At 45.6% G+C, this 10844-nt stretch overlaps 1 long non-coding RNA gene across 2 annotated transcripts; it reads right to left on the bottom strand.

The window, feature by feature from the left end:
• Positions 1-2399: 2399 nt before the first annotated feature.
• Positions 2400-5916, bottom strand: LOC119527721. Of its 2 annotated transcripts, none has more exons than XR_005215456.1 (3): positions 5471-5916; positions 2767-2922; positions 2400-2569 (listed from the first exon to the last, which is right to left on the bottom strand). It is a non-coding gene; the product is annotated as an uncharacterized LOC119527721 (long non-coding RNA). The 2 variants fall into 2 exon arrangements; XR_005215455.1 differs by having other exon boundaries at positions 2400-2642.
• Between the last annotated feature and the right edge of the window lie 4928 nt (positions 5917-10844).

Consider the following 10844-nt stretch of genomic DNA (forward strand, 5'->3'; position numbering starts at 1 on the left):
TACCACAATAAAAATTTCATAATTTAAAAAACTGAAAGGAGTAATATAAAGTGAGTCATTTGAAATAAAATAGTAAGTATATAATATGACAGTTTTGAGGGTGTAGCAAAAATTGTTAGATGGCTCAAAGTTGGGAGATAACTGGTGTTTCCTTTGCACTTCTTGCACTGGGTTAAGTGCAGTTCATACTTTCAACCAATAGGTGGCAGCCCAGGCTCATGTTTGCAGTGTAGCCTGGCGGCAGAAGGTGACAGATGGCCCAGGGAAGGCTCTTGTGCCAGTTTTCTTTGCAGATATTCAGGCCTGTTAACGCATGTGAAGGGCTTGGCAGTTTACAAAGTGCTTCCACACACATGGCCCTCATGTGATTCTTACTGCAACCCCTAGAGATAGACAAAATGGGGAATATTACTAAGCCTCATTTTATGGTCAGGAAACAGAAAAATGAGTTTGAACTTCTGTCAGCCTGGCTTTATTCTAGCCCACTTTGCTGACTTCTTAATTGCTAGTCCCTAATTTGATATCCCACAGGATTTTTAGCCAACCAGGTGAAAGAATCTAGGTACTTGTAAAGCATTAATGAATCATAAATCGAAGAAGGTAGGTCACTGGTGGTTTGGGCAGTTGGAGAATTCAGTTTAGCAACATCGCTTCTGAAGTAATATTGAGATGGGGGTGACTCTGAACTTCGTATTTCCATCTTTGGCAGCCAGAGCAGAAGACAGAAGAGCGACGGGCTCTGAGGAGGCTTCTATAGCTGGAATAGTATGAAAGCAGCTGACCTCAGCTTCCACGCCTGGTTGTATGAGGGATAATAAGTGGGTGCTGCCTCCCCAGTCTCTTTCATCTGAGGAGTTCAAAGCACCTCACCCATTTTAACACCCTACACAGTAGGTGGGGAGTATCAATCAACAGAGAAGACCAGGAAACTGAGGCCAGGAGGCACAGCCTGGGGCTGTGAGTCACCTATGGGGCCTAGAGCTGAAGAATCCTGACGCCCAGGCTACTGGACAAATCCTTCATCAGCTAGGGTGTGAGGGTGGGTTCTGTATTTTTAAAACAGGACCAATAGCTGTGGTCATGGGTTTTGATGATGACCCCATCGCGGAGGCCCCAGGTCTCACCAAAGCAGTTGAGGCGTGGGGGCTGAAAAGCGTCACTTAGAGCTTTATGGCCTCATATCCAAGCGCCCTCAGCATTTATCTCCACAGTCATGGAATGGAGAAGGATGGAAATAATCCAAACCTTTATTTCCAGGCCTTGTCATGACAGCAAGTGTGTTTTATTCCCTAGTAAATGTAGCTTTCATCCACCTCCCCACTGATACCAAAGTGAATTTCTATTCTGTGCACACACCAACAACAAAATGGGGAGCGGACAGCACAATGCAGAAAGGGAGAGACGAGACGTCTGGGTTCCAGGTGAGGCCTGCTCAGGTTGAAACATGTAGGCTGAGAGAAACCCTCTTCCAATATGGTTGGCACATGATAGCCATTCTTGAGGTTTTTTTTTCCTTGCCTGATAAAAATAGAAAAATAAAACTTATTAAATGAAAAGGAAAAAAATGTCACCCATAACTCTGTAACACAGAAATAATCATTAGATTTTTATAATAAACTTTTTATTTAAATGTATCAGTATATTTTGTGTATTTTCTTTCAGTCTTATTTTTCAGTACATACAAAGGGAGAGATATATAAGTGGTATATTTCATAATTGTGACTTGCTTTTTTCAGTTAACATTATTCCAAGTAATTAAAAATACAAAGACCTTCTCAAGTTTATTCTGTGGTATATTCTGCGGCATGGCCAAGACATTGTTTCCCTCTGTGATTACCATCTTTGTACCCAATCTTTGTGTGAGTCTCTGATTTTTTCTTTATGATAAAGTCCTAGGACTGAAATAACTGACATTTTCCAGGTTATAGATTCATGTTGTGAAAGAGCTTTCCAGAAAAGTGCTACTTTATATTGTCCCCAACAGTGTATGAAGGTGCTTACTCTCCCCCAGACTTACTTGGCAGTTTTAAACAACTTCTGGAGAGAGGAAACCGAAATGGCTCTGAGTGCCTTAGAGTGGACCTTATTGGTTATCTCTGCTAACCTCTGCATTAGGATATAGGCATTTCATGGCTCTGATTTGGAGACTCTGAACAGTTAGTTGGGAGACAGCATCTGTTCCAGTTTGCTAATGCTGCCATTTGCAAAATACCACGAAATGGATTGGCTTTTATAAAGGAGATTTATTTGGTTACAAAGTTACAGTCTTAAGGCCGTAAAGTTTCCAAGGTAAGGCATCAGCAATCAGGTACCTTCACTGAATGATGGCCATTGGCGTCCAGAAAACCTCTGTTAGCTGGGAAGGCACGTGGCTGGCATCCGCTTACTCCCAGGTTGCATTTCAAAATGATGTTCTCCAAAATGTTGCTCTTGGGGCTTTTTGTCCTGTCTTAGCTGCAGCTCCTCTTCCTCACTCTCAGTTGCTCTCCAAAATGTCACTCACAGCTGCTCCAAGTTCCCTCCTTCCGTGAAATCCTCTATACGACTCCAGTGATCCAACCAACACACCCTGAATGGGCGGGGCAACACCTCCATGGAAACCATCCAATCAAACATTTCACTCACAGTTGATTGAGTCACATCTCCATAGAAACAATCAAAGAATTCCAATCTAATCAACACTAATACATCTACCCCACAAGATTGCATCAAAGAACATGGCATTTTGGGGGACATAATACATCCAAACTGGCACAGCATCCCTACCTTATAAGAGGCCATGGGTAATTGGAAAGGCTTCCAACCCAGACAGAGGCTCAGGTGTGAGGGTAATGCACTCATTCTGCTCCCAGCTGTTTCTGAATTAGCAACATGCTCAACCACAGTTGGCTGAGAACAGGAAGCCTGATCTCAATAGGGTCTCTGGGGAGGAGAAAAGGAAGGTAGATGTTAGCAATGCCCTTCTTAATGCTCCTGGGAAAGGAAGTGGCTTTAGGTCCATCCCAGCAATACCAAGGCCCACCCTGATTTGAAAGCAGGAGGGAGGCCCAGCTACTCCATAGTCCTGGAGGAAATTCTCTAGCAAGCTGAGCAGCTCCCTCTTTCCCCCGTCTCTTCTCTTGCCCCTGGCTGTTGAGCCTTCACTCAGCCTGGTCTGGTCTGCCCACCTCCTCTTCCTCTCCCCTTTAGAAAGGGGTGATGCCTCAAATTCGTGCTCTTCTAGCCAGGGAGGAAACATCAGATGGCCCCAGGAGCCCAGGTATTCAGGAAGACTAAGATTGAGGGGCAGGGAGGGCTTGGGCTGGGGATCTGGGACCCAACTGAGGTGAAAAAAGACTTGACTATTGGTAAAATACTCTGGACTAGAATACATAGCAAGGTTTTATTTTCTCCCCCCATTCCAAAACACTGGGCAGAGGAGGGAGATGAGAGACCCCTTCAAAGTCACCCCAAATAAGCATACAATCTGCAACAGCGTGCTTGCTGTGCAAATAGAGTTTCAAGAAATATCCCCTCATGCCCTCCTTCACACTGACTGTCGCCTCTAAGCTCTTCCTTTATATTAATTCTGTAGCCTCCACATTGCATTGAAGAACATAGAATCAGCAAAGAAAGGAGATTGGGGACATTGGAGTTAAAAGTCAGTTCCCTCTACAATCGGAGAAGGAAATTTCAGGTTCGTTTCATTCTAGAGGAACAAAGGAAGAAATGTGTTCCTCCTCCTTCCCTCCCTCCCTCCCTTCCTTCCCTTTGGAAAAAAAAAAATTAATTAAATACCTTAATCTGATCCATTAAATGCTGTACCTAGCCACAGATTGAAGACCCCATACTTGTGTGGGATTGTTCTCTATTATCTCGAGACAAGTAAAGTGTTAAATTTCCCAGACAGCAGTAAGAAGATTGGGTGGAGGTGAGAGATGAATCAACCTCTGACACCCCCAGGGTGACATACCTGTCTGCTGCCCCCACAGACATTCCAGGCTCCTGACTCAGTGGGAAGGTGGGGCTTAGGGGAGTTCTGAGTGGAGGGAGACCTGCCCTGCAGAAACCTGCCCCCCATCTCCCTCTCTCTCCCTCTCTCTCCCTCTCTCTCTCTCTCTCTCTCTCTCTCTCTCTCTCTCTCTCACACACACACACACACACACACAGAGGAAGGATGGGGGTGGGAGTCCCTATCATTGGGATGGGGGTTAGGGGGTCGCTATGAACAGGGTGGAAAATCTAAAGGGACAAAGGATGGATCCAGGTTAAAGAAACCTATATTTGGTGAGTGAGCCAATAAATTGGTCCACTACCCAATCTTTTCTCATTTAAGGCAATTCCTTTCTGCTGGGCCCTGGGGTGGAGTTAGATTGAGAGTGGAGTAAGAACTAGGCTTTCTTGATTCTTAGCAAAGAGAGGAGCAGGGCAGCATAACAGAATGTGGTTCTTTTCAAACTTATTTTTAGTTCATGAAATTCCAATATACAAAACAGACGTGTGTGGCTATTTTAGCCAAAGTTAAATGGGGGAAACCTGAGCACTGCACCCCCGCCCCATTGCAGATTCTGGGGAACCCTCTCAATACACTTTGAAAACAACTGCTGTAGTTTAAAAATCACGGTCCTTGAAGTTAGACCCTGTTCCACTCCGAGGGCACGTAAGTAGTTGTATAACCAAGGTTACTAGATTATTTAGCCACTCTAAGCCTCAGTCTCTTCGTATGCAAAACAAAGATAAAACCTGTTGGCTCCAAGGATTAAGGTAAGAAACTGTCTGAGATATAGTAGTCATGCCAGCTGCTATAATGTCGGAAATAAAGTGGTACCTGTAAGGGAATAAACGCTCTCTCGGTTCTGGAGGAGAAAAGAATTTATTTACGATCTTGCAAGATGGGGCGTCCAGCCAAACACGCGGAAGGCTGGCGCGCCAGAGGAAGAGAATGGCGATGTTTAAATCTCCTACTCCTAATTCGCAAGTCCCTCCCCTGTTTCCCCATTGACTGGGTACTACAGAGGTTACAGCCTATCCGAGAACACTAACTAATTCATCTTTTGAGATTTTAATTTGTACAGCCAATCCCAGAGAGCCAACTAGCTCATTATTGAGATTTTGAACTGATTAGCCAATGCCCCCCCAAATTTTTATTTTTTTGTTGTGAGTTCCCGCCTCTGATACTACCTCATGTCTTTTTACATCAGGCAGATTCTCTCTTCTCTTTGTCTGGGGCTTGTTTAAACTGGTTTTGCCTCCATTTCCCTTATTCCATGCTGTCTCTATGTGAAAATGAAACTTATTCCTTTCTTACATATAATTACTGCACTCTGTTCTCTAAGAAGCAGCAGGAGTCGGGCACTGTTAGTCAGAAGAGCCATCTTGTGCAAACATCTAAAATCAGGAGGGTTTTGGAGATGGCAGGAGACATGGAACACGTGCGTGTGTATGTGTGTGTGTGATGGTGGTAGTAGTGGGGCTGGGGGGGATATCTTACTTTCCTGGAAGGAGTTTACAGTGGTGGCCTGTCTGACTTCAATGCCTTGGCCTTCTGAGGATGCCTGGCTAGTTCTGAGAAGGCAATCTTGGCATCTGCCACCTCCTCCTGTAGATCTTCAGAGCCAATTTGGAGTTTTCTCTCTGAAGTAACTACATATGAGAGAGAAAAGAGTAGATACATTTTCTGGAGAATTTTAGGTTGCAGAATTTCACCATACCACTCAACAAATCTTGGGAAGAGAAGATCTTTGCAAGCCCTGGCCTCCATTTCCTGGGGGATAATCTGGCAGTTCTGAAGGGCAGGGAATTCCTTGAATCTGCTTTAGCCCAGGGCCAGCTGCATCTTCATTTCCACAACAGAAGATCCGGCACCAAACCTGTTTTCCAGGTGTTGGAAGGCTGGTGAAGCTTAAGTTCTGAGCACCCTCCTGTACACAAAATCTTGCTGCAGTCACTGCAGGAAGGAGGAAGAATGGGACAAAGTCACCATTCGCAAGGAGCTCCCTAATTGAGATAAGAAACCCAGGAAATAGTGGCAAACCCAGAGACAGAACCAAGTAGATATGAAGGCATAACTGAATAAACGTATAGGAATAAATGTGAGGGGTTGCTGGAACAGCATATCCAAAGTTCCGTGTATGTGTTAAAGGGAGAGAAAAAGTGACTACTTGAGTTTTTGACCTCAAAGTGGGCTTTGAAATTTGAAAAAGATTAAAAGAACATGCTCTTTTTTTACTTCAATTGCTCTTTTTCACTCTAATTATTATTCTTGTTATTTTTGTGTGTGTGCTAATGAAGGTGTCAGGGATTGATTTAGGTGATGAATGTACAACTATGTAATGGTACTGTAAACAATCGAAAGTACAATTTGTTTTGTATGACTGCGTGGTATGTGAATATATCTCAATAAAATGATGATTAAAAAAAAAAAATGTATTAGGATAGAAGGAAATATCTGAAACTGTTGAACTGTAATCCAGTAGACTTGATTCTTGATGATGATAGTATAACCATACAGCTTTTATGGGGTGACCGTTTGATTGTGAAAACCTTGTGACTGACATTCCCTTTATCTTGTGTATGGGCAGATGAGTAATAAAATAAAGACCAAAAAAAAAAAAAATATATATATATATATATAATAGGGGGAGGATAAGGGGTATGGGGTGTTTTGGGTATTCTTTTTATTTTTTTTTTAAGTAATGAAAATGTTTAAAATTGATAGTGGTGATGAATGTACAACTATATGATATACTGTGAGCCAATGATTGTATTCTTAGGATGGATTATATGGTGTGTGAATATATCTCAATAAAATTGCATTTTTTAAAAAAACCGTAAAATCACATTGGAAGAAGATATTTCTAAAACAAATAAGCAACATCAAGCTTGATTCTACGAGATATGAAGATCTTTTCTACTTGGGATCCAGTAGAAAAGTGGACAAAACATTTGAATAGGCACTTCACAAAAGAAGATCCCAATGATCGTAAATACATGAAAAGCTGTTCAACTTCCATTAGTCATCAAGAAATGCAATTAAAATTATATATAAGGACACCCTACAACATATCCACAGGATGGCTACAATTTAAAAGACTGACAATACCAAGGGTCAGCAAGAACTTGGTACCACAGGAATTCTCATACGTGTTGTAAGAACGAAAAATGGTACAACCAACACTTTAGAAAGCATCTCAGCATCATCTGCTAAATCTGAAACGCATGCACACGCACCACACGTGAAGTGCACTAGGATGTTCACGACAGCAGTAGTCTTAATAGGCAAACACTAGAAATCTGTGTCCATCCACTTACAATGTACAAGTTGTGGTTTGTAGACCATAGAATACAGTAAGAAATGAAAAGTAAATGAACCAAAGCCACATTCAACAATACAGATAAATTTCATAATAACAAGTGAAAAGGGCCAGACACAAAATATATACACATTTATATGAAGTTCAAAAACAGGCAAATGCAAACTATAATTTTCAGGTGTGTATTTAGATGATATAAAATTACAAAGAAAAGCAAGAAAGTCATTACCATAAAAGTCAGGAGGGTGGTTACTTCGTGGGGGGGTGGCTAGCTATGTTCTATTTCTTGTCCTGTGTGGTAATTAAATGGCTGTTAGCATTAAAGTAACTCAGTAAATGGTAAAAAAAAAAAAAAAAAAAAAAAAAAAAAAAAAGAACATGCTCAAGTGCAGAGGACAGTGGGGAAGAGAGAATGGCCACCATGAAATTTCCAGTGGAACTGGGCATTCTTATCTGCTTTTGATCTTTTTATCAAAATTTTTAAATCTTATCTGAGACTTTCAAAAATTGAGATGCAATTCATATACCATAAAATTCACCCTTTTATAGTGTACAACTTAGTGGTTTTTAGTATATTCATACTGTACAACTATCACCACTCTTTAAATCCAGAACAGTTTATCACTTCTCAAAGAAACCCTGTACTCATTAGCAATGAGAATGATAATTTTTAAATGTCAAATCTAGGTCAGGAAAAGATGAAAAGAAATGTTCACTGAGACCCCACCCTAGGTAACAGTAAGAAAGGTTGTCATCTAAACATTAGAAAGGTTGTTTCTAATGTCATAGACAAAAGATCTGGGACTCTCAGGGTCAGAAGCTGGTGCCTAAGCTCACTCACATCTAGCCCAACAACCCTCTGATTCAATGACCCTTCAATCCACAGCACTTGCCTTTAAAATTTACCTTCATGCCAACATACCACTTTAGGGGAGCCCATTTCTTTCCCTGTAGGGTAACCACAGCTGAGTGGTCTGGAGCCAGTAGGCACAAGTCAGATGCCGAGGGAGAGGAAGAAAGAAGTTCCTTTCCCAGGACCCACCCCATTAAGAGAAAGTTACTAGACCTGTCTGGTGAGATAAACCGGGTCATCTCCAGAGCTAAGGGGGAGTCACTTGCCCTAAGCCTAGCCCGGAGTCTCTGCTTGGCTTGGAACCTTGAACCTCCAGGAAAGAAGGGGAGAAAACGAGGGACCCAGAAAGCATCACAGGGGTCCTGCCAGCTTCCCCTATAGAATTAGTAGTCCCTTCAGTTTTGAGTCCCATGGGTGTGGCCAGACTTGGATTCTGGGGAACCTGATGAAGTTTGACTCAGTTCCCCCAATCTTGCCAGCTGGAGGAGGGCAAGAATACTTGATGTCAGGGCAGCATTATCAGATGGCTCAGGGAGAAAACAAGTCAGATTTAGCGGTAAAGCTGCTTCTCGGGGCTGGGCCTGACTGATTATTCTGCTTTTGGCACAGAAATGCTGGCTGAGTCCTAGACTGTTAGAAGGGTTAATAAGAACTAACATTTGTTGAGCATGTGCTCTAAGCTATTTTACTGTGCTTTATCTAATTAAACTTCACAGCAACTCTAAGAAGAAGGCACTTCGAGTTTGTTGTTGCTGTTTTTGCATTGGATGTATCTGTGCATTTTGTAGCAATGATCATCACCTAAATGATATTATTATTAATTTGAAAAAATTTTTCCAAAATTTACACACCATACCCACCAAGCAACAACTCCCCCCACCCCCATCAGTAGTCATTTAATACCCGCCTTACAGATGAGAACTCAAAGGTAAGGGTAAGAGCCAAGCTGGGATCCAAACCCAAGAAGTCTGACTCCAGAGCCCAGATTGTCCACTTTTATTGTGTTCGCCTTTGTCATCCCAAGCCCTTACGATGCAGAAAGGGAAACTGAGGCGAGGGAACTACGATGGCTTATCCAAGGTCTCACAGCCCATCAAGGGCACAATCCAAGCCACCTGGCGACCAGGGCAGGGCTACCTGGAGTCTGGGGTGTGGTGGGGGCGTCTTGGTGGCCTTTTCTCAGCCGACTCTGCCTGCCAGGCCGGGCTCAGGCATCGCAGGCTGAGCAGATGACTCAAAGGGCGGGGACTGAACTTTCCGCCCGGCCCTGCCCCATCCCGCTGCTCCGAGGGAGCCAAGCTCTCGGGATGGGCGGGTGGCAACTTGTCCGAGTGAAACTGGGAAAGAGCCGCCCCTCAGCGCCGGGTGGGAGGCGACGCGGCTTCTCAGTCACTTTGTGAGACAGGCCGCAGCTGTGCCCCGCGGGCGGCAGGAAGTCACGCCGTGCGCCTTCGCGGCTCACTCCCCATTGGCCCGTAGAGCCCCGGGGGCGGACCCCTGAGCACTTCCCTCCTGTGATTGGGCAGCCTCGGCCTCCAGCCCCGCCCCGCCTCCAACCCCCAGCTGTGAACGGTTGGAAGGAGCGAGGTGGCCGCGGACCGCAGCCTGTTGCACGCGGAGGGGAGGCAGCGGGCAGTGACCGCCTGGGCCGGTCCCGGCTCTCCTTGGCCCTTCGCACCAACTTTACGCCTCCTTTTCCCCAGTTCGTTTCATTTTGTACCCCTTCTCCTCAGAACTGAACTTTTAATGGCGGCCTCATATCCCTGCTTCAAATCGTTCTCCCTTTCCCCGCCCAGATTTGTACACTTGATGGGACTATTCCCCGCTTTCAAATCTGAGGTGCTGGTGCAGCTCCGTCCGGCGTATCCCAAGGGCCTGGTCCTTAGACCTCAGGCTGAGACCTCACTGGCTTCCTGCTCCCTCAGATCGGAGCACTCTGGCGTCCTGCACTGAGGCATCCCTCACCTCCCCTCAGCCGGCGGAGGAGCCTCGCCTTCGCCGTTGCCGAGTTTGTTGGGGGCCCCCCTGACGGAGAGCTGGACACCTGCCTCTCATCTCGAGCCTCCGCCCCCACACACCAAAGTCCCGCCCGTGGGTCCCTGAGCAGCCCGGCGCCTTTGGAAGTCAGGACCCTAAACCAGAACTCCAAAGTCAGGGTCTCTGCCGATTATACACCACTCCCAGGCCCAGCCCACCGCCAATAAGTGGAAAAGACAAGAGGAGTGTCACAGGGGAACTTTATTGAGAGGAAACGGTCACACCCAGCAGACATGCTTTCCCTCGCATTCTCCATCTTGCTCTTGCTCTCACACACACAGTCACACACACACACACTCATTCCCAGCCTCCCCCCACAGTCCCCTCTCAGCCACTCCTCAGTTCCTAAGATCCAGAGGCAGCAGGGGCAGGGGGAGGCAGGAGGGGGGAGGAAGAGGCCCGGATCATGGGCAGAGCAGAGAGGAAGGAGGTGCAGAGGGCCAGGGCAGGTGGGGTGGTCAGTGGTCACGAGCACCCGACAGCTGGGATGCTGTGGCTCCAGGTGGCCTCGGCTCTGCTGGTCCCTCTCCATGGAGCCTTCCTGAGCTGAGGGCAGGGCATTCAGGGAGAAGGGTCGGGCCTCCCACCCCACACGAGTCCTCTCTGCCGGGGGTGGGGGACTGGAGAGGGCAGGGCAGGGCAGGGTGGGCAGCAGGCGCGGC

This window comes from Choloepus didactylus, chromosome 2, assembly GCF_015220235.1.
Source record: "Choloepus didactylus isolate mChoDid1 chromosome 2, mChoDid1.pri, whole genome shotgun sequence".
Lineage (NCBI taxonomy): Eukaryota > Metazoa > Chordata > Mammalia > Pilosa > Megalonychidae > Choloepus > Choloepus didactylus.